This window comes from Amblyraja radiata, chromosome 17 (assembly GCF_010909765.2).
Source record: "Amblyraja radiata isolate CabotCenter1 chromosome 17, sAmbRad1.1.pri, whole genome shotgun sequence".
Classification (NCBI taxonomy): Eukaryota; Metazoa; Chordata; class Chondrichthyes; order Rajiformes; family Rajidae; genus Amblyraja; species Amblyraja radiata.
In genome coordinates, this window is record NC_045972.1 from 26,490,227 (window position 1) to 26,511,079 (window position 20,853).

The window sequence follows — 20,853 nt, forward strand, 5'->3', positions numbered from 1 at the left end:
CTCGCATTGACACCAAAGTGCTTTACAAAAATAGATAATACATTTGCATACCATAGAAAAAGGTTAACAAATAAAGAAAATGGACTCAACACATATAGCTCTACACAAACGTCACCCCCCCCCCCCCTGGAATAGCTTCGGCTCATATAAGCCAATTCAATAATAAGTCAACTCAAATCAAGTCAAGTCAAGTTTATTTGTCACATACATATGCGAGATGTGCAGTGAATGAAAAGTGGCAATGCTCGCCATGGTTGCCCCATCCAGGTAAATTGTGGTATATCCAAAATCTTATATAAAAGGGTACTGAATAGTATGCATCTTTAAAGTCGATGTCTACCATAAAGTATCCTTGGAATCCATGGTGGTAGTCACAAATTCCATAAGTGGGTATACCTGGTGAAATACTCAAGTGGTTAATCAATGATGGGGCGACATTCACCATCTTGGGGTTTTTTGGTACCAAAGGCTCATATGAGATTTCTTATGACCCCTGGTATATCTTTCCCAGTAGCTAGACCCTCATGTTTCTTAGTGGGAGGGTAGACCCTTTGGGGTGCAAGCTGAACTGGTGGCAAGATATTAATTCTATTCCCCTTGAATATTTTTTGGTATATAACTACCAAGAGTGATAGCTTCCCAACCAGGTGTGATTCCCCCCCCCCCCCCCCCCCCCCTCTGTTAGTACAAACCCTTCACCTTTATGTGATGGTAGAAACCATACTTATCTGTCTTCACTGTTGTTTGGTGGTGTGTTCATTTCTTCGGTTTCTGGTTCCTTGTCTGTAGGGATGGTGTTGTTGGGGGTGGCGCATTTTCCATGGGGCCCGCTCTGGACCCTGGCCTGAAAGGGCTTACTGGGGGTTGGCATGCGGGCCCCGAGCTTTCACCAGTACTCTTAAGTAGACGCCTACTGGTGGATGCGTAGAGGCACTGCTGTCTGGTTTTGTGTGGTGCTCATTCCAGGCCCTGCCCTCTTGATGCCAAATTTTTGGATACTTCGTCCAGTTTCTTAGGCTTGGTTTGATAACTTAGCCAGATAGCAGGATCTGTGGTTGTGAGGTCGGCGTTCTCACAGTCCTGTAAATTTTTTAAGTTGAGGGCAGGTTTTATAACTTCCTGAGAAGTTGCGGAGCATCTGTGAACAGTAGGGTCAGGTGTTTTGCCATACTACCCTGCCCCTCTGGAATGAGCATGCGAAAATGATAGCCGACGTCAGGGATATCAAATGCAATTTAAGATATTTGGGTTTTTAAAAAGCTATGCTCAATGTACCCCCCAATAACTGTGGGCACTTTGAGTAAATGCAATTTAGGGGAGGCGTGATGAAACCAACGCCTCATGACTACCTGTCTTGGAGAGGTTTTGAAAAGAACAGGTAGTAAACTGGCCGTCAGTTGAGACTGAAAAGGCCATCTCGCTAGTGGTGGAGCCACATAGCGGCCACACCCAGCAGCTCTTCCTGATCCTATACCTCAAGCATACTCCCGATATGCTTCAGCTAGTGACCCCTCTTCTTGACCAGCCTAGCCCTGGTCGCCATCGATCCCTCGACAAGGGAGATGGCCAGTGCTGTAGGCACTGTAGTGGGAGTGTTATGCTCCCTTGGCGGACTTGCCCCTGCTCCTGAGGCAAGTCTCGCTGGAGTTTTTGGCTCCATAACCTTACTCTGACTTGGAGAACAGACACTTACTTGTTCTCGTTTGAAGTGCCGATTCCATCTTCTGTGTCAGTCTCCAGCCCGAGGTTTGGTTGCTGGCTTTGCTGATAGAGGCTGTCTGCCGTTTTCGGGCGGCATTTCAGCGGTTCTCGGGCGGCGAGTCTCCTTGTCAGGAGATGCAGGGGTTACTGGCCGGTTTTGAGTTTCCCCAGTACCCGTGTTTGTGGACCGCAGCGTGTGCGGTCCCGTTGCCACCTCTCCCCCCTCCACTGACGGGACGTTCCTTCCCTGGAGTCGAACGGGGGCCGCTTCCCTCTGTGCTGCTTTGCTGTCTCCAGTTCCCCTGGAGCAACAAAGAGAGGCAAAGTCGCGAGTTTAACCTGTAGGTAAGTACTTACCTAACGGTCCGTTCCTTCAGGCTTGTAGCGGGAGCGCCTGTATTCCCGTTCGTCGCTGTTGCATCTGCGCGAACGCAATGTCGCGCATGCGTGCTGGACAGGTTCTTCACGTAGTCACTCACGTGACTCCAAAGTAAAATTCACAGTATTGTGGTGCACCAGTTCCAGAGACAAGGAACAATGTCCGCAATGGGATAGAGGTGAATTGGATAATACCCTAGCTTATGGAAAGGTCAGAATGTTCAGAAGCCTGATAACAGAGGGGAAGAAGCTGTTCCAGACCCCAAGCAGCTTCACCAGATCTTATCTGGTCCATAAGTATCTTTCAAAAGCCTGATAACAGAGGAGATGAAGCTATTCCTGAGATTAGTGGTATGTGCTTTCAAGCTCCTGAACCTTCTGTTCCAGGGGAGCGGGGAGAAGAAGGACCAGGAAAGGTGTTTGAAGTTGTGAGGCAGCAGCTCTATCAGCTGCACCACCATGGTTCAAAGGTTCCATGGTATCTTTATTATCAGATGTACCATGATGCAGTGAAATACCTTGTTTGCATGCAAGACTCTCACCATGCATAAGGACAGTCCCCCGGTTAGTACAGAATGCGCAGAACAGCCCATTGACCATTCGCAAGAATTGCCATTTTTACGTCATTTTGCAGGCCTAGCTGCAGCTGGCCACAAAAGCCCGTTGCAGGTGTCGTATTAATTCCATTGTCTTGCGAACTGTTGTCTCTCTCCTTCAGCCCTTGTTCCCCGATGGGGACCTGCCACATCCGACCTTGAAGGTGCAGAAGGTAAGACCCCACCTTACCCCTGAGCCTTTTGTCCAGCGTCTGCCGCCATCTCAGTCCATCCTCCTCTCCATGGCCTCTCTCTCCGGGCGTGTTCCCAGTTCCGCGGCAAGCGAGCCAGCCAGTTGGGATATGGCCACGGCTCGCCTTGGGAGGCTGCCCCCAGTCCCGTGAACTTGCTCGTACCATTCACTTCTGACGATCCCTGCGGTCCCTTCACAAGGTGCTGTCCCATGCCTTCACGGAACTTTCCCAAGGTGTCGCGGCCGCGGTGCCCGCCTGGAAATCCCAACGTCACGTCATAAGGTTATAAGGTCATAAGTGATAGGAGTAGCATTAGGCCATTCGCCCCCTCAAGTCTACTCCTCCATTTGATCATGGCAGATCTATCTCTCCCTCCTAACCCCATTCTCCTGCCCGAAGGCTCGTCGGTCGGCATGACCAGGAGGGAGCTGGAAATGTCGGAAACAAGGAGCAAAAGAGGGTGAACCAGGGTACTGCAGCCAACACCATCAAGGTCGGCTGCAGGAGGCGTCCCTGGGAAACAAAGTTGGCCGGTTGAGGATAGAAGAGGGACGTCGGTTCATGGGAACCACTCCAGCACATCGCGCGCATGGGCTGACTAGACCTTGGACTGTGGCAATGGCGCCAAAACATGATGGCGCCCACTTGCGTAACATATGCAAAAAAAATTCACTATGCAGTTGCACTTGTGACAAATAGAGCACCATTGAACCATTGAACCATCTGGCGCTCATGTTAAACAGACAAGGCCTGTTACACCCTTTCTTTGGGAAGACCTGTTCCCACCTCTAGCGGAATCAATGCATCATGTGCCCATAAATATATTCATGAAACCTTGCCAGAAAAAAATCCCATTGTCAAGCAGATCTCTGAATCTCTAAATCCCATCTCCCTGGATTGTGTGGAAATTGAAAGGATTTATTGACTTTGGATTTTATTTTATTTTACGGTCTCAGCGGGTGATGCTCCTGCCTCGGCTGCTTGCTGCATGCCAGCTCAAGTCTTGCATTTGATCTTTAGCAATAGGCTGACTCACCGTCCTATTAATGCCAGGCTGCTAAACTTCAGTCCTGTCATCTGTTTATTTAACATAACCCCGTGGCAGCCTGCCAAACACAAACCGCTGCCTCTCAATGGATTAGAACAAGGGCTACGCTGACAAGGTCTGTCGATGGCACTTATTCGGGTGAAAGGCACTATATTTAAGTGAAAATCGAAAGTCTGCAGATGCTGGAATTCCGCAATAAAAACAGAAAGTGCCGGAAACACTCAGCGGGTCAGGCAGCATCTGTGGAGAGAGATACTCAAAGAAGTCTGATAGATTGTTCATAGTTTCTCTTTTCTAATTGAATAAAACTTTGCTAAAATTCCTGTCAAGGCCACCAACCAAGGACAGTCTCGCCCCGGTCACTCCCTCTTCTCCCCTCTCGCATCAGGCAAAAGGTACAAAGGCAACTGAACTACCCTATCAACAACTAGTGATATTGACTTCCCATCTACCTCATTTAGTGATATCTTGCACTAAATATTATTCTCTTTATTTTGTAACTGTACACTATGGATGGCTTGATGCAAAAGTGGGATACCATAGAACTAGTGTGAACGGAAATTTGATTGTCAGCGTGGAATCGGTGGGCTGAAGGGCCTGTTTCCATCCTGTATCTCTCAACAAAACTGAACTAAGCTGCACACTTGGGGCAATTTTACAGTGGCCAATTAGCCTACTGTCTGGCATATCTTTGCATTATGGGAGAAAACTGCAAGGATTTTAGAAGGATCAGGGTGGACCTCACTGAAACTTACCGAATAGTGAAAGGCCTGGATAGAGTGGATATGAAGAGGATTTTCCACTAATGGTAGAGTCTAGGACCAGAGGCCATAGCCACAGAATAAAATGAAGCACCTTTAAAAAGGAGACGAGGAGGAATTTCTTTAGTCGGAGAGTGGTGAATCTGTGGGATTCATTGCCAAAGGCGGCTGTGGAGGCAAAGTCAATGGATATGTTTAAGGCAAAGATTGACAGATTCTTGATTAGTACGGGTGTCAGCGGTTATGGTGAGAAGGCAGGAAAATGGGGTTGAGGGAAAGTTGGATCGGCCATGATTGAATGGCAGAGTAGACTTGATGCGCCGAATGGCCTAATTCTGCTACTATAACTTATGAACTTATGAAAACTGGGGCAGCCAGAGGATACTCGCGGTCACAGGGAGAACATGCAAACTCCACACCGCCAGTACCAGAGATCAGGATCGAACCAGGGCCTCTGGCATTGTGAGAGACCGTGCCAATTGCCAATTGTGAGTGACTCTATTGCCAATACCCATCCGCATAATTTAGTAAGTCAACTAGGTTTGGCATCTTGTCATTTGTCACACTTTAAGCCAAACATGGTTGAACACAGTTTAGGCATGGTTTGACCTTTATTGCATAAAACTCATATTTCTTCAACAGAAGTCAACGGCAAGAGTAAACACATCTTGCTTTCTTATTCTCCCAAGCTGATGTAAATACCAATGATCCACGGTGTGGTTTTTTTTCCTCCTCTCCATCCTGCATCAATCATTCAGTTAAGAATGTAGTCCAGGCACACAATAGCCCCTTTCACTCCTAAATCCCATTGCCTTCCTTTCCTGGATCAATCTGGCTGAATTGCTCAATGTTTTTGTCTCCCTCTTAATTGTAATTCTAAAGGTTACTGACATGTTTCAGAATATTTAATTTCTGTTTGCCTTTGGGTGAAAGGAATTAGGCGTTGAGATATGATCAAGTGTTGTCATTCAGAAACAAAGAAAAATTTGCACAGATTTTCTGCAAGGATCTCTCAGGTTCCATGTCTGGCTCACTCTATATTAAATCCATATGAGGTGCAATAAATGACTTGGTAAGTTATGCAAGGAAAATAGGAAATTTACAATGGAACATCAGTACAGGGGAAAAAGTAATATCTTGAATTATATTACTGGCTTGGTATGTAGAGGCCTGGATTATTGCTTTGAAAAGATTAAATTGGATCCTAACAAATTTAAAACCAAATAGATCTGGAATAAAATAGTATCAGTGACAGAGATATAAAAAACTCATCGGGCCCCTTCATAGAGAGTGCATACATCATTGCACATAGAAAAATACAGCACAAGAACGGGCCCTTCAGCCCACAATGTCCCAACCAACATGATGGCAAGTTAAACAAATCTCCTCTGCCTGCATGTTATCCATGTCCCTCCATTCCCTGCACATTCTTATCCAGACTGCTTGTGCCATGGGGTAATTTCAACAGGCGATTTGAGCCTGGGTTAACTATTAATCAATTAGGCGGCACTATGGCGCAGAGGGTAGAGCCAGTAACCCGGGTTCGGTCCTGGCCTCGGGTGCTGTCTGTATGGAGTTTGCATGTTCCTCCTGTGGCTGTGTGGGTTTTCTCCGGGTGCTACAGTTTCCTCCCATATCCCAAAGACGAGCGGGTTTGTAGGTCAATTGGCCCTCCATAAACTGCCCCTAGAGTGCTGGAGTGGATGAGAAAGCAGGATAACATAGAACTAGTGTGAACGGGTGATCAATGGTTAGTGTGGACTCGGTGGGCCAAAGGGCTTTTTTCAATGCCGTATCTCTAAACTACACTAACATTCAAAATTACACAGTGCTACTCTATCAGTCCCTCACTTAATCTGATGGGTCAGACCTCCTTCCATTAGTTTAGTTTAGAAATATAGCATGGAAACATTCCCTACGGCCCACCGAGTCCACACCGACTATCGATACCCATTCACACGAGTTCTCTATGATCCTACTTTCTTAACCACTCCCTACACACCAGGGGCAATTTTCAGAGGCTGATTAACTTAAAAAACCTGCACGTCCTTAGGATGTGGTGGAAACCGAAGCATCGGAGGAAACCCATGCGGTCACCAGGCGAAAGTGCAAACTCCACTAAGATAGCAGCTGAGGTCAGGATCTAACCCGGGTCTTTGTGCTGAGAGGAAGCAGCTCTACTACTGCGCCACCTCTTTCTTCAAGGTCATTGTTGACTGCAATTGTTCCCTGATGAATATATTTCCTGTGCCCCAAATCATCATTAATATTCTTAGAAACCTTAAATGTCAACTCAGGAAGTTTTGTTTCTCTGTTGGTGAACTGCTTGCCAAATAATTGGATTGCATGTGTAAATTTAATTACAGCTAGTGTACTCTGCTGCGGTTTTTAATTAGATAATTTATTTAAATAATTTAATTCATTATCTTTCGCCTCACAAGCCGTTATCTTCCTTAGATTAATAATTTCATATTGACACTCTTCTACATCTAACTATGAAATGTCACAGTCATTTGCTGCATATTCAGAGTCGTAATTTGCTGTTGATGTGTTACGAATGAGGTGCTAGAGGGGACTTTCGGTCTTTAAGGTCTGATCCACCTCATTGTTGGTTTAAAAGTGGCTTCAAATGCCTTGCTTGCATGTTCCTTTATCTCCATGCGGCATGGTGGTGCAGCGGTAGAGTTGCTGCCTTACCGCGCTTGCAGCGCCAGAGACCCGGTTTCAATCCCGACTACGGATACTGTCTGTACGGTGTTTGTACGTTCTCCCCATGACCGCACGGGTTTTCTCCGAGATCTTTGGTTTCCTCCCACACTCCAAAGACTATTTACAGGTTAACCTAATTGTAGGTTAATTGGCTTGGTGTAAGTGTAAATTGGCCCTGGTGTGTGTAGGATAGTGTTAATGAGATGGGATTGCTGGTCAATGCCGAAAGGCCTGTTTCCGCGCTGTATCTCTGAATTAAACTAAACCTACATCTACATCTACATCTACATCAGTCTGAAGAAGGGTTTTGGCCCGAAACGTCACCTATTTCCTTCGCTCCATAGATGCTGCTGCACCCGCTGAGTTTCTCCAGCATTTTTGTGTACCTGTGAAGATACTTGTTGAGTCTCATTGTCTGCAACTTATTTTCAACTAGCCCACAGCTAATAATGGCCAGTTTCCCTCCAGGGATTAATAAAGTTTTACCGTATCGTATCGTTACGTTTTTGTATATCTTTCATTCATTTGTTCTATATCTCTCTATATCACTGTCTATATCTTTCATTTCCCTTTCCCCTGACTCTCAGTCTGAAGAAGGGTTCCGACCCGAAACACCACCTATTCGTTTTCTCCAGAGATGCGAAATGACCCACAGAGTTACTCCAGCTTTTTTTGTCTATCTTCTGTGAAAAACTTGGTTTTGCATGCTATCCAGGCAGATCCTACCAAACATGACTACATCTGGTAGTGTAAGAGAGAAGATAAACAGAGTCCAGAATATTGTATTGCAGCTTCAGAGAAAGTGCAGGAAAAAACAAGTGCAAGGGTTGCAAGAAGGCGGTGTCATCTATCATCAAGGATCTCCATCATCTGGGCGGTGTCGTCTATCATCAAGGATCTCCATCATCTGGGCCTTGCCCTCTTCTCACTGCTACCGTCGGGCAGGAGGTACGAAAGTCTGATGTCCCACACCACCAGGTTCAGGAACAGCTACTTTCCTACAACCATCTGGTTCTTGAACCGACCCACACAACCCTATTCCTACCTCAAAAATGGAACACTAGACCTTTTCCTACTCTATTACATGCTATATAGAAGGGCAAGTGTTCATTTGGTCTGTGGTATTCATTTTTTTGAGGTAGGATCAAAAGTTCATAGTCCATTGTCTACTATGGACGTTTTCTTCTAATTGTGTTTTTCACTCGTGTCTTTTTTTGCATAGATTTGTTTCCTTTATTGTCTTACAAAATGTTAGGTTTAAACTGTATAATTAATTTTTTATGTGTTGTCTGCTCAAGAACGATTTTCATTGTACCTGTAGCCCACCATACTTGTGCGTATGACAATGAACTCAACTTGATTTGACTTGATACTTCAGATGTGTAGGAAGGAAATGCAGATGCTGGTTTAAACCAAAGATAGACACAAAAAGCCGGAGTAACTCAGTGGGAAAGGCAGCATCTCTGGAGAGAGGGAATGGGTGACGTTTTGGGTTGAGAGCCTTCTTCAGACTGAAAGTCCCAGGAAAGGGAAACAAGAGATATAGACGGTGATGTAGAGAGATATACGTAGAACGATGAATTAAAGATATGCAAAAAAGTAACAATGATAAAGGAAACAGGCCATTGTTAGCTGTTTCATAGTCCAGCATTCTCTGTGTGAAAAAATTGCCTCTCAGATCCCATCGATAATCCTACCCTCCTTAAACATATAGCCTCTAGTCTTAGACATACATAATACGGGAAAAGGATCCTCACTTTTTAACCTACTGTAATAAGGTGGTTGGTGGTGAGTACATGGAATGAGTAATCAGGAGGAGGTATGAAGGACAATTAGTTTAGTTCTTGTTTTAGTTTTTAGAGATACAGTGAGAAAATAGTAAGATTAAACGAGAACTTACCAGTTTGAAGTTTGATCTGTATTTTATGAGGAGGAACGTTGAGGGAATACGTGAAGAACCCCGCTTACGACGCATGCGTGTCATTCTTCAAAGCTCACAGATATCCTATAATGACCTAACATAGTAAGATTATGAAAGAGATACCAGTTTATGATATGATCATAGGAGGGTGGGAGCGGAGGGCACGTATTCCCTCAACGTTCCTCCTCATAAAATACAGATCAAACTTCAAACTGGTAAGTTCTCGTTTAATCTTACTATTTTACTTCGGAGTCACGTGAGTGACTACGTGAAGATTTTAAAGCTCTGTGACCTCATGCCGTGGAACGAGTCCATGCTTCACGTCTGCCTTGATTATTGGGAGAAGTATTGTTAACAATTTTTAAAACACCTCCATACAAAACTGTATGATGTTACGAAAAAAATAATTTATTAAATTGAAATCATAGCCCATTGGTTTTTTGGGCAAATTATATTATTGAACGTAAGAGTCTTTCTGAAAACGATGATAGATCCAAAACTGGTTTGTTATAAAACCTCTGAAATGTCTTCTCAGATGACCATCCTGCCATCCTGAGGATTTGGTCTGTTGGCACCTCCAGATTTTTTGCTGCGGATGTTGCTGCAGCCCTGGTGGAGTGAGATTTAAAACATTAGTGTCTATCCCCGCCATCTTTAAGACATTTTTCAGCCACCTTGAGATAGTCTGGGTCGTCACCCTTTTGTGTGGTTTCTTGTATGAAATCAGCAGAGCCATTTCCTGCCCTCGAATAATTTTTGTGTATTCCATGTATAGTAGGATATGTGTGACTATACACAGGCGTTCGTCATTCGGGTACGCCATAAATTCTATTACTTGCCCCGATGACCCCGGTCTATTTTGTTTTATGAGATCATTAATGACAAACACCAGTTTTTCAGGGCAGATCATCAAGCAGTCCAGCCTCAGTTTGTGTAATGACTGGACTCGTTGTGCAGTAACCAACGCCATCAGCATAACCATCTTCATAGTGAGTTTTTCAAGTGATAATGCTGTAGTAGGCGACCAGCTTCTCAGCATGGTCAAAACGACACCCACATCCCAGATTCGGGAGTACCTGGTTTTAGGGAGTTTCGCATTAAATATGCCCCTCATGAGTTTAGTTACCAGGGGGTGCGTTCCCACTGAGTGCCGCTCCGTTCCTAGCGATAAATAATTGGAAAGAGCACTTCTGGCACTATTGATGGTACTGTAGCCTAATCCTTCATCACAATGCAGGCTTGTCAAAAATTCCAATACAGCCGGAATGTCCTTGGCTCTTTGATCAAGGTTGTTATCAAAGCAGTACTTCCCCCATTTTTTGATGTGTCCTAAGTACTGCTTTTTTGTTGACAGTCTTTGAGCTGATATGATCATATTCATAGTTCTGTCTGACAGTCCCATGCCAAGTAGTGGGTCTTTCAGACTCTACAAATCAACAAATTCATACTATTACGGCATGGGTGACTACCCTGTGTTACTGGATGAATTAGTAAATTAGGGCTATGCCTCATAATGGTACATGGTTCTAATACCATTCCCTGTATAACCGAGAACCATGGTTGAGTAGGCCAATCGGGTACTTTGAGAATCCCAGATGCCGAATCTTAATTAATTTTCCTTAGTACCCGATTGATGAGGCAGAAAAGGAAGAAATGCATAAAAACCCATTTCCCCCAATGCAGAGAGAATGCATCTGTTGCTTCTGCCCCATGGTCTGGTTCCCATGACACATACCTTGGTAGTCGGTGATTCAACCTGGACGCAAAAAGATCAATATCTGGTGTACCATATTTTGCTGTAATTACAGCAAATACCTTTTTATTCAACATCCATTCCGTGTTTTCCTTAAATTTACGTGACCTGGTGTCTGCCACTGAATTTAGTTTCCCTGGTAGGTATGTAGCTGATATCCAAATATATCTTTGGATACACCATAGCCAAATTGAATTTGCCAATTCATCACAAGATGTCGATATATTTCCACCCATATAATTTATATATGCCACCACAGTGGTATTATCAATTTGTAACCAAACATGCTGGTGCTCAATGCCTGAGCAATATGACTTAAGGCCATAAAAAGCCCCTAACATCTCTAGGTAATTTATACCACGTGTGTTAAGTAAAACTGCCTCCTGTGTCTTCCATCTCCCTCCACAGCTAGAAACGGAATTAGTGGCTCCCCAACCAATCCGTAAGTTTTGCCAACAATGAAAATGTCGTCTAGATATGCCATATCCTATGGTTATGTTGACCCCATCCAGTTAAATTTCAAATACCGTCTGTGTTCACCTCTAATGGGTACTGTATAGTAAGCATCTTTTAAGTGAATGCTTGCCATATAGCACCCTGTTGACACTAATTCTTAGCAGTGATAAAGGTATCCATCTTAAATGAACATATTGAACAAATGTGTTTAGGGTTGACAGATCAATGATTATCCGGCAACCCCCATCTTTTTTATTTTTAATAAATATGTTAGGTACAAATTCTAATGGCTCATGTATTGTAGGCTCAACTACGCCTATTGTATGCAATCTTTGCAGCTCGATGTGAGCTATAGATTGTTCGGCTTCCAGTGAGTACGAAGTGCCTTCTGGTGTATGTTGCACTGGAAGGTTATTTTAATGAATAAATTCTATTAGATAACCCTGAATACTGTTTAGAATATATGAGTCTCTTGTGATCTTATTCCATTCTTTCGTATAATATTGCAGCCTCCCTCCAACTCTCGTGCTCCCCTTTATTATAAGAGAACCAGACCCACCTACCTCCATGGTTACTGGTGGTTTTTGAATTATTTCCTTGGTTTCTTTGTAAAGGGGGGCTCTGTTTTTAGAGGTTGTGTTGGAGGTTGAGGCTCCCGCATCTTCCAGGGTGGTCGTCCCTGGCCATACGCTAAAAAAGGCTGCTGCGGGTTGTATCTGGGTTTAGCACTGCCACCGCTAAACGCCCCTCTTCTAGGAGGTCCATATGGTTGGTATCTTTGCCCAAAGTAAGACTTTGCACTAGTCTTAATGAGCCCCAATGTCTTTGATTCCTCATCAAGCTCTTTAACCTGTTTAAATAAATCTTTTCCAAACAATAGGGTTGGAGGTTTGAGGGCTCTCTGTTTGCAAATCACCCGCGAACTTCGGGTCTAATGCTGGCTGAATAGCACTCTTCCTCATGCTATTCAGCTCAAATTGGACATTACAGAACAAAGCTAAAGCGTCCTGGTGATCCTTTGTTAATTCTGTTTTCTCCAGGGTGCGGGCAAAGGCTGTGATCCCCGCTGTAAGCCCTTTTAAGGCTTTCTGGATTTTCAAGTCGTGTGTTCGGGTGGCCTTCCCCATATGCTTCCATATACATTGGTTCACGCTGGGTACTTGTAGAGAATTACAATTCCCTGGGGGCAGATGTCTAGCCAGAGTCTCTGTAAAGGTTTGTGTTTGTAACTGATGGTCAGACATATAATTTATACTGGCTGCCATCCTAGAATCCAAATCTGCCCCAGTTTGATTTGGTTGAAAAAACTCGGCCACCATATCAAGCAGTTTTCCTTTCTCCCCTCCTTCAGGGTTATGTAAACCTGTGCCTTGGTCAGGGTCTGACCAAATTTGGTCCTGCCCACTCTCCTCCGAGGAGTAAGAGATATCTTGCGGCCCCACACGGGGTACCGCTGTGGGACTTACCTCTTGCCCACTGTGGCTAGCCTCCATATTTCTGGGACTGCCACCATGGAGGAGCTCCTCCAGCAACTGCACCAAACGGTCTTTGTGCTCACTGGCACTAGACGTTCTCGGCTGCACCCATTCCTGCAGCCGGTCCGCAGTCTGCTGCTCTCTCCCATATGCCCGCTCTTCCCGTCCCCGGTACTCACGGGCACTGGTTTGCGGACTGTCCTCGTCCCGCAGCCGGCTGCACCGGCCCTTATGCTAACGTTTCCTGGCCGCTTCCGGCTGCTCCATGTAGGTCCACCGCTGTTCCCCCGGTAATCTCGGCACTGGCCGCTAGCGACTGCTCCAAGCCAGGCTCGCTTGAGACTGGCATATGGGACGTCTTTTGCTTCGCTTCCCGCCCGGCCGAGAAGTGAATTTTGCCGGTGCGGGAGCGAAGTCGGGCACAGCTGTTTCCTCTCCGGAAGTTTCGCGTGCCATTGCTGCTGCTGCCGGCTGCCCGCACTCCGCGGTTCTCCCTCGCCAGTTTTCCGCAGCCTTCATGGATCCGGTCCATGTCTCCACCTAAAAGGTAAGTGGAAGGAACGCAGAGTCTCTTACCTGCTGCTCCCGACTTTCAAATTCTCCACTAGGGGAACGTTGTTCCCCCTGCTGTGACTCGTTGCAATGCGTGTAGCGATATGACACGCATGCGTCGTAAGCGGGGTTCTTCACGTAGTCACTCACGTGACTCCGAAGTAAAATAGGCCCTTTGTCCCACTGAGTCTGCACCGACCAACAATCACCCATCCACTAGTTCTATTCTACACAATTTACAGAAGCCAGTTAACCTACAAACCTGCATTTCTTTGGAATGTGGGAGGAAACCGGAGCAGGAGAAAGCCCACGCAGTCACAGGGGGAACGTGCAAATTCCGTACAGACAGCACCCGTTGTCAGGATCGAACCCAGTTCTCTGGCGCTGGAAGGCAGCAACTCCAGTGCTGCACCACTGTACCGCCCTAAACATAATACATTGAATGATTTATCAGAAATAAGTCTGAAGAACGATTTGTCAGAAGCGTGGTGGGTATGTGGAACGAGCTGCCAGAGGAGGTAGATGAGGCAGGTACTATAACAGACATATGTATAATACATTTGGACAGGCACATGGCTAGGTCAGGGATAGGGTATGGTCCAAACACAGGCAGATGGGACCAGCTAAGAAGGGGCATGGACTAGTTGGGCTGAAGGGCGTGTTTCCATTCTGTGTGACTATGAAGCATAGCACAACCCATAGAACCACAGATTACACAAAATGGATAACGATTGAGATTCCTCCTATTTGTGTGATTGTAAATTTTAAATCAAAATTCCAAGACCACTTGTTCCTCAATGTATTCTGTAAAATAGCTGGGAGCTCTTTATATCAGTGCATCTAAAACGGTACGCTGTAAATAACACCACTCATCCGCCAACATGTTGATTGTCAGACAATTAGAAGCGCTCTTTAGAAGCCACAGCTTGACAGGGAATCCGCATTTATCTCGGATGCCGCAATGTGCAGAGTGTAATGTCCTGCTGACATATCCTCAGGTAATGGTTAGACCTACCAATGCTTTTCACTGACTGAAATCGATCAAGCCCAGCACAAAGGAAGGAGGAACCCTGCACGTGATTTGCATGCAGTGCTAAAAAAATGACACGAAGTGCTGGAGTAACTCAGCGGGTCAGGCAGCATCTCTGGAGAACATGGACAGCTTTGGTACACTTATTCAGACATTGTATGGAGAGGGTATTGGGGGAAGAAAGGGGGGAAGGAAGGTGAAAGGGAGGAGGGGCAGCACAAAGCCTGGCAGGTAGTACCTGCCGTTGCTCAACAAAACAAGCAGGAAAGGAGGTGACGTGGAATCTCTTTATACAGAGGGTGTGAATCTGTGGAATTCATTGCCACAGACGGCTGAGGAGACCATATCACTGGGTATTTTTAAGGCAAAGATTGATAGGTTCTTGATTACTGAGGGTGTCAGGCGATATGGGGAGAAGGCAGGAGAATGGGGTTGAGAGGGAAAGATAGATCAGCCATGACTGAATGGTGGAGTAATCTTGATGGGCCGAATGGGCTAATTTTGCTTCTATGACTTATGCAGGTGTGGGGAGAAAAAAACTGTTGACATTTCAAATCAATGCCCCACCCCCCCTTCACTTCTCCCTCTCCCTCCCCCCCATCTACTTCCACCTATATTTCCTTTACATTTCACTCCTCCCCTTATCTAACACACTTTTGCTTCCTTGCCTCCTTTTAGACACCCTTTTGTTCCCTTTTCATCTCTTGCCCTTATCCACCCATTTGTCAATCACCTCCCCCCCCACCCCCACCCCCCCCCCTACCCCCACCCCCCCACCTCCTGTACCCATCTATCATTCAGCCTCAAAAGCCTCTTAAATGTCACTCTCATATCTGTTTCCAAATTCATGCTGCCTCAGCAGGGCCACCAGGGTAAACCAGGATGAGTCTCACCCCGGCCACTCCCTTTTCCTTTCCCTCCCAGCAGGCATGAGGTACGAAGTGTGAAAACGCACACCTCCTGATTCAGGGACAGTGTCCTCCCAGCCGACGGAACCACCCTATCAACAACTTGAGAGTTGTTCTCATCTACCATCCACCTCATTGGAAACCCTTGGACTATCTTTAATCTGACTTTATTAGTCTTTATCTTGCACCAAAGATTATTCCCTTTATCCTGTTTCTGTACACTGTGAACGCCTCTATTGTAATCAAGTATGTGTGGAAAGGAACTGCAGATGCTGATTTATACTGAAGGTGGGCCCAAAGTGCTAGGGTAACTCAGCTAGTCAGGCAGCATCTCTGGAGAAAACGGATGGATGATGTTCTGGGTCAGAACCCTTCTTCAGACTGGCTAATCATGTGCAGTCTCTCCGCTGACTGGATAGCACAACAACAAAAAGCTTTTCACTGTGCCTCGGTACACGTGACAATAAACGAAACTAAAATAAACAAAATAAACCCATTGAAAAAATAACCTGTCCTGTCCATTTCCTTCAAAGATGCCTTCTCTATGATTCGGTGTCATTGTATTTGTCTAGTGACACTTCAGTTTCATTGCAATTTTTTAAATGGAAGCACAAATAATAAGACATGATGAAATCTGCCCCTTGAAGTAAACATATCGTTCTGATATTTGGTCTAGCCTTAAGCTTGCCCAGTCTGAACAAATGCTATTTTATCATTCAATCACAGATTAAGTAGCTGCTTAAATTAAATTCCGCAGATGCTCATCAGCATTTAAAAATTCCAAAATGGTCATGTGCGGTGCAAAACATGGCTTATTAAAAAATATTTTCCTCGTGATTCATCTCATATGTAACTGGATCGTTGTTTAAGTTTAGTCTCTTTCATCCTGCCTTTAATCCCATCTGTCTCCCTCTACACCCACTATCCATGTCTCTGCATCCATGGGGGGATAACAGCAGGAACCAAGTCTTTTAGGCACGGTCTATTATTTCATCAGATTGAGACCATTCAGCCCATTTTGGCAATGCTAGCTCAACAAAAATGAAGCTTTAGCTAGAGGGTGGTGAATCTGTGGAATTCATTTCCACGCACAGCGGTGGAGGATAAAGGGTCTTGGATCGGAAGCATCAACCGTTTCTCCTTCCGCAGATGCGGTCTGACCTGTCAAGAGAACATGAGAGGAATAGATCAGGTTGACGCACAGAGTCCCTTGCACAGAGTAGAGGAATTGAGTACCAGAGGACGTAGGTTTAGGCCGAGGGGAAAAAGATTTAAAGGGGTAACTCTTTCACACAGTGTGTGGTGGGTGTACGGAACGAGCTGCCAGAGGAGGTAGTTGAGGCAGGTACTATCGTAACGTTTAAGAAACATTTAGACAGGTACATGGATAGGATAGGTTTAGAGGGATATAGGTCAAACGTGGATAGGTAGGATGAGTGTGGATGGGACAAGATGCTCAGCAGATGGGACAACTGCGGAGCATCTTGGATAATCCAGCTCACCCCCTCCATGACACACTGGTCAACCTGAGGAGTACCTTCAGCAACAGACGGTGAACCAAGATGCAGGACGGAACGCCGCAGGAGATCCTTCTTCCCTGTGGCTATCAAACGTTACTCCCGTTCTGTCATGGGGTAGACTGAGACTGACTCCCTTCCCTCTCCACCTCCTCAATATTTGCACATCCCCCAATCCTTTTCACACGTCACTTTAATTTCATGTTTCATGTATTTTGTGTTTTTAGGACTGTTTGGCAGATCGATTTCCTTCCTGGGATAAATAAAGTTTTATCGTATCGTATATTGGTCAGCAGGGGCAAGTTGGGCGGAAGGTCCCACGCTCTATGACTCTATCACATGTGTGATCCACTTAAATGAGGGGAAATGGCCATAGCTTTCGAGCATGGCGGCACAGAGACTGGAATGTTGTTTTGTACATTCCTATGTGGTCTCTTGTCTTCCAGCACAGATAGGGAAAGCAAAGTTGGCCCTAGTTGTGAGTTGATTCACATCTGCAGCTGAAACCCATTAAGATTCTGGCAGAGAGCATTGCTGAAGCAAATATGAAATTGAGTGCCGTTGCTATTAATCTGAGGCGAAGCTGTCACTCACGCCTGCTTCCACTCCAAACAAAGGAGAACATTTGTTCTTGCGGGATATAGCTGGAGGTAGATTCTGCCCCTCCACTGCCTTCTACGAGAGGCTACCAGAAAAACAGCTGCTGGCAAACATTTGCAAAGGGATTAGCTAGTGGGTGGTATACAGTATATCAAGTTTGCATTTGTTTAGTTTGGAGATACAGCGTGGAAACAGGCTCTTAAGCGGGCGGCATGTTGGTGCAGTGGTAGAGTTGCTGCCTTACAGCGCCAGAGATGTGGGTTCAATCCTGACATCGGTGGCTGTCTGTACGGATTTTGTGCGTACTACTAGTGACCGCGTGGGTTTCCTCCGGGTGCTCTGATTTCCTCCCAAACTCCAAAGACGTACAAGCTTGTAGGTTAATTGGCTTTGATAAAGACTGTAAATTGTTGCTGGTGTGTAATGGTAGTGTACGGGGATTACTAGTCGGCATGGACTCGATGGTCCCAAGAGCCTGTTTCCACGCTGTATCTCAAAACAAAACAAATCTAAGCACACTGATTCCACGCCGACTGTCGATCGCCCGTTCACACTAGTTCTAAGTTATCCCGCTTAATCATCCACCCCCTACACACAAAGGGCAATTTACAGAGGCCAATTAACCTACAAACCCGCATGTCTTTGGAGTGTGGGAGAAAACTGGAGCACCCGGAGGAAACTCATGTGGTTACTCAATGGGGCATGTAGGGATGGGATGAGGTTTTAGGTCGGGACCCTTCTTCAAACAGAAACGTCACCCATTCTATTGGCGGGTAGCAAACGTAACCCCTCTTTTTAAGAAGGGAGGGAGAGAGAAAACGGGGAATTACAGACCAGTTAGTCTAACATCGGTAGTGGGGAAACTGCTAGAGTCAGTTATTAAAGATGGGATAGCAGCACATTTGGAAAGTGGTGAAATCATTGGACAAAGTCAGCATGGATTTACAAAAGGTAAATCATGTCTGACGAATCTTATAGAATTTTTCGAGGATGTAACTAGTAGCGTGGATAGGGGAGAACCAGTGGATGTGGTGTATCTGGACTTCCAGAAGGCTTTCGACAAGGTCCCACATAAGAGATTAGTTTACAAACTTAAAGCACACGGCATTGGGGGTTCAGTATTGATGTGGATAGAGAACTGGCTGGCAAACAGGAAGCAAAGAGTAGGAGTAAACGGGTCCTTTTCACAATGGCAGGCAGTGACTAGTGAGGTACCGCAAGGCTCAGTGCTGGGACCCCAGCTATTTACAATATATATTAATGATCTGGATGAGGGAATTGAAGGCAATATCTCCAAGTTTGCGGATGACACTAAGCTGGGGGGCAGTGTTAGCTGTGAGGAGGATGCTAGGAGACTGCAAGGTGACTTGGATAGGCTGGGTGAGTGGGCAAATGTTTGGCAGATGCAGTATAATGTGGATAAATGTGAGGTTATCCATTTTGGTGGCAAAAACAGGAAAGCAGACTATTATCTAAATGGTGGCCGACTAGGAAAAGGGGAGATGCAGCGAGACCTGGGTGTCATGGTACACCAGTCATTGAAAGTGGGCATGCAGGTGCAGCAGGCAGTGAAGAAAGCGAATGGTATGTTAGCTTTCATAGCAAAAGGATTTGAGTATAGGAGCAGGGAGGTTCTACTGCAGTTGTACAGGGTCTTGGTGAGACCACACCTGGAGTATTGCATACAGTTTTGGTCTCCAAATCTGAGGAAGGACATTATTGCCATAGAGGGAGTGCAGAGAAGGTTCACCAGACTGATTCCTGGTATGTCAGGACTGTCTTATGAAGAAAGACTGGATAGACTTGGTTTGTACTCTCTGGAATTTAGGAGATTGAGAGGGGATCTTATAGAAACTTACAAAATTCTTAAGGGGTTGGACAGGCTAGATGCAGGAAGATTGCTCCCGATGTTGGGGAGGTCCAGGACAAGGGGTCACAGCTTAAGGATAAGGGGGAGGTCTTTTAAAACCGAGATGAGAAGAACTTTTTTCACACAGAGAGTGGTGAATCTCTGGAACTCCCTGCCACAGAGAGTAGTCGAGGCCAGTTCATTGGCTATATTTAAGAGGGAGTTAGATGTGGCCCTTGTGGCTAAGGGGATCAGAGGGTATGGAGAGAAGGCAGGTACGGGATACTGAGTTGGATGATCAGCCATGATCATATTGAATGGCGGTGCAGGCTCGAAGGGCCGAATGGCCTACTCCTGCACCTAATTTCTATGTTTCTATGTTTCTATGTTTTACAGAGAGAACGTGCAAACTCCATACAGACAGCACTGGTAGTCAGGATCGAACCCGGGTCTCTGGCGCTATGAGGCAGCAGCTCTACCACTGCACCACTGTGAGAGACACCAGGTTTTTCAGGATCTGGAAGCTTGTGTAGAACACAAAGGGCTGGAAAGTTAATGTTCTCCAGGGATGCTGGCTGGGCTTAGTTTTAGCCGAGTTTACCCAGCTCTTTGTGCCCTACGAGAGGAGATAGGAGTGGACAAAATAGTGTCTGGTTCAGATAGGATGAAGAAAAGGAAGCTAGCGCAATTAGTAGACTGAGGCATAGAGCAAAGTGGAATATCAATGGGGCATGTAGGGATGGGATGAGGTTTTAGGTCGGGACCCTTCTTCAAACAGAAACGTCACCCATTCTATTTGACAAGAGATGCTGCCTGATCCGTTGAGTTACACCAGCACTATCTGTCTTTTTTTTTTAAAGTACAACAGATAGAGCAAAGGGGAAGATACTGAGGGCAGAAGATAGTTCTTAGCATTGTAATGCATCAGTTCCAGAGACAAAGTCCAATGTCCACAATGGGATAGAGGCAGTGGCGGACTGGGTTTAAAAATATTGGTAAATTCATAATCATAATCGTAATCATAATTGTTATTTATTAGCCAAGTATGTTTTGTAACATATGAGGAATTTGGTTTGCAATAGTCATACCAAAAAAGCATCGAGACACAACTACATAAAAAATTGACATAAACATCCAGCACAGCAGCTCCTCCCCATTTCCCACTGTGATGGAAGGCAATAAAGTCTTATCTTCTTTCCTCCTTTTCTCTCGTGGTCGGGGGAGTCGAACCATCTGCAGTCGGGGCGATTAAAGGTCCCGCAGCCGCCGATCGAAGCTCCTGCGTCGGGGCGGTCGAAGCTCCCGCTCCCAAAGTCGGTCTCTAACCAGGGACCGCGAGCTCCAGGATGTCAAAGTCCGCAGGCTCCCGCGGTTGGAGCTCCCGAGGTCCCAGCCAGAGGTGCCA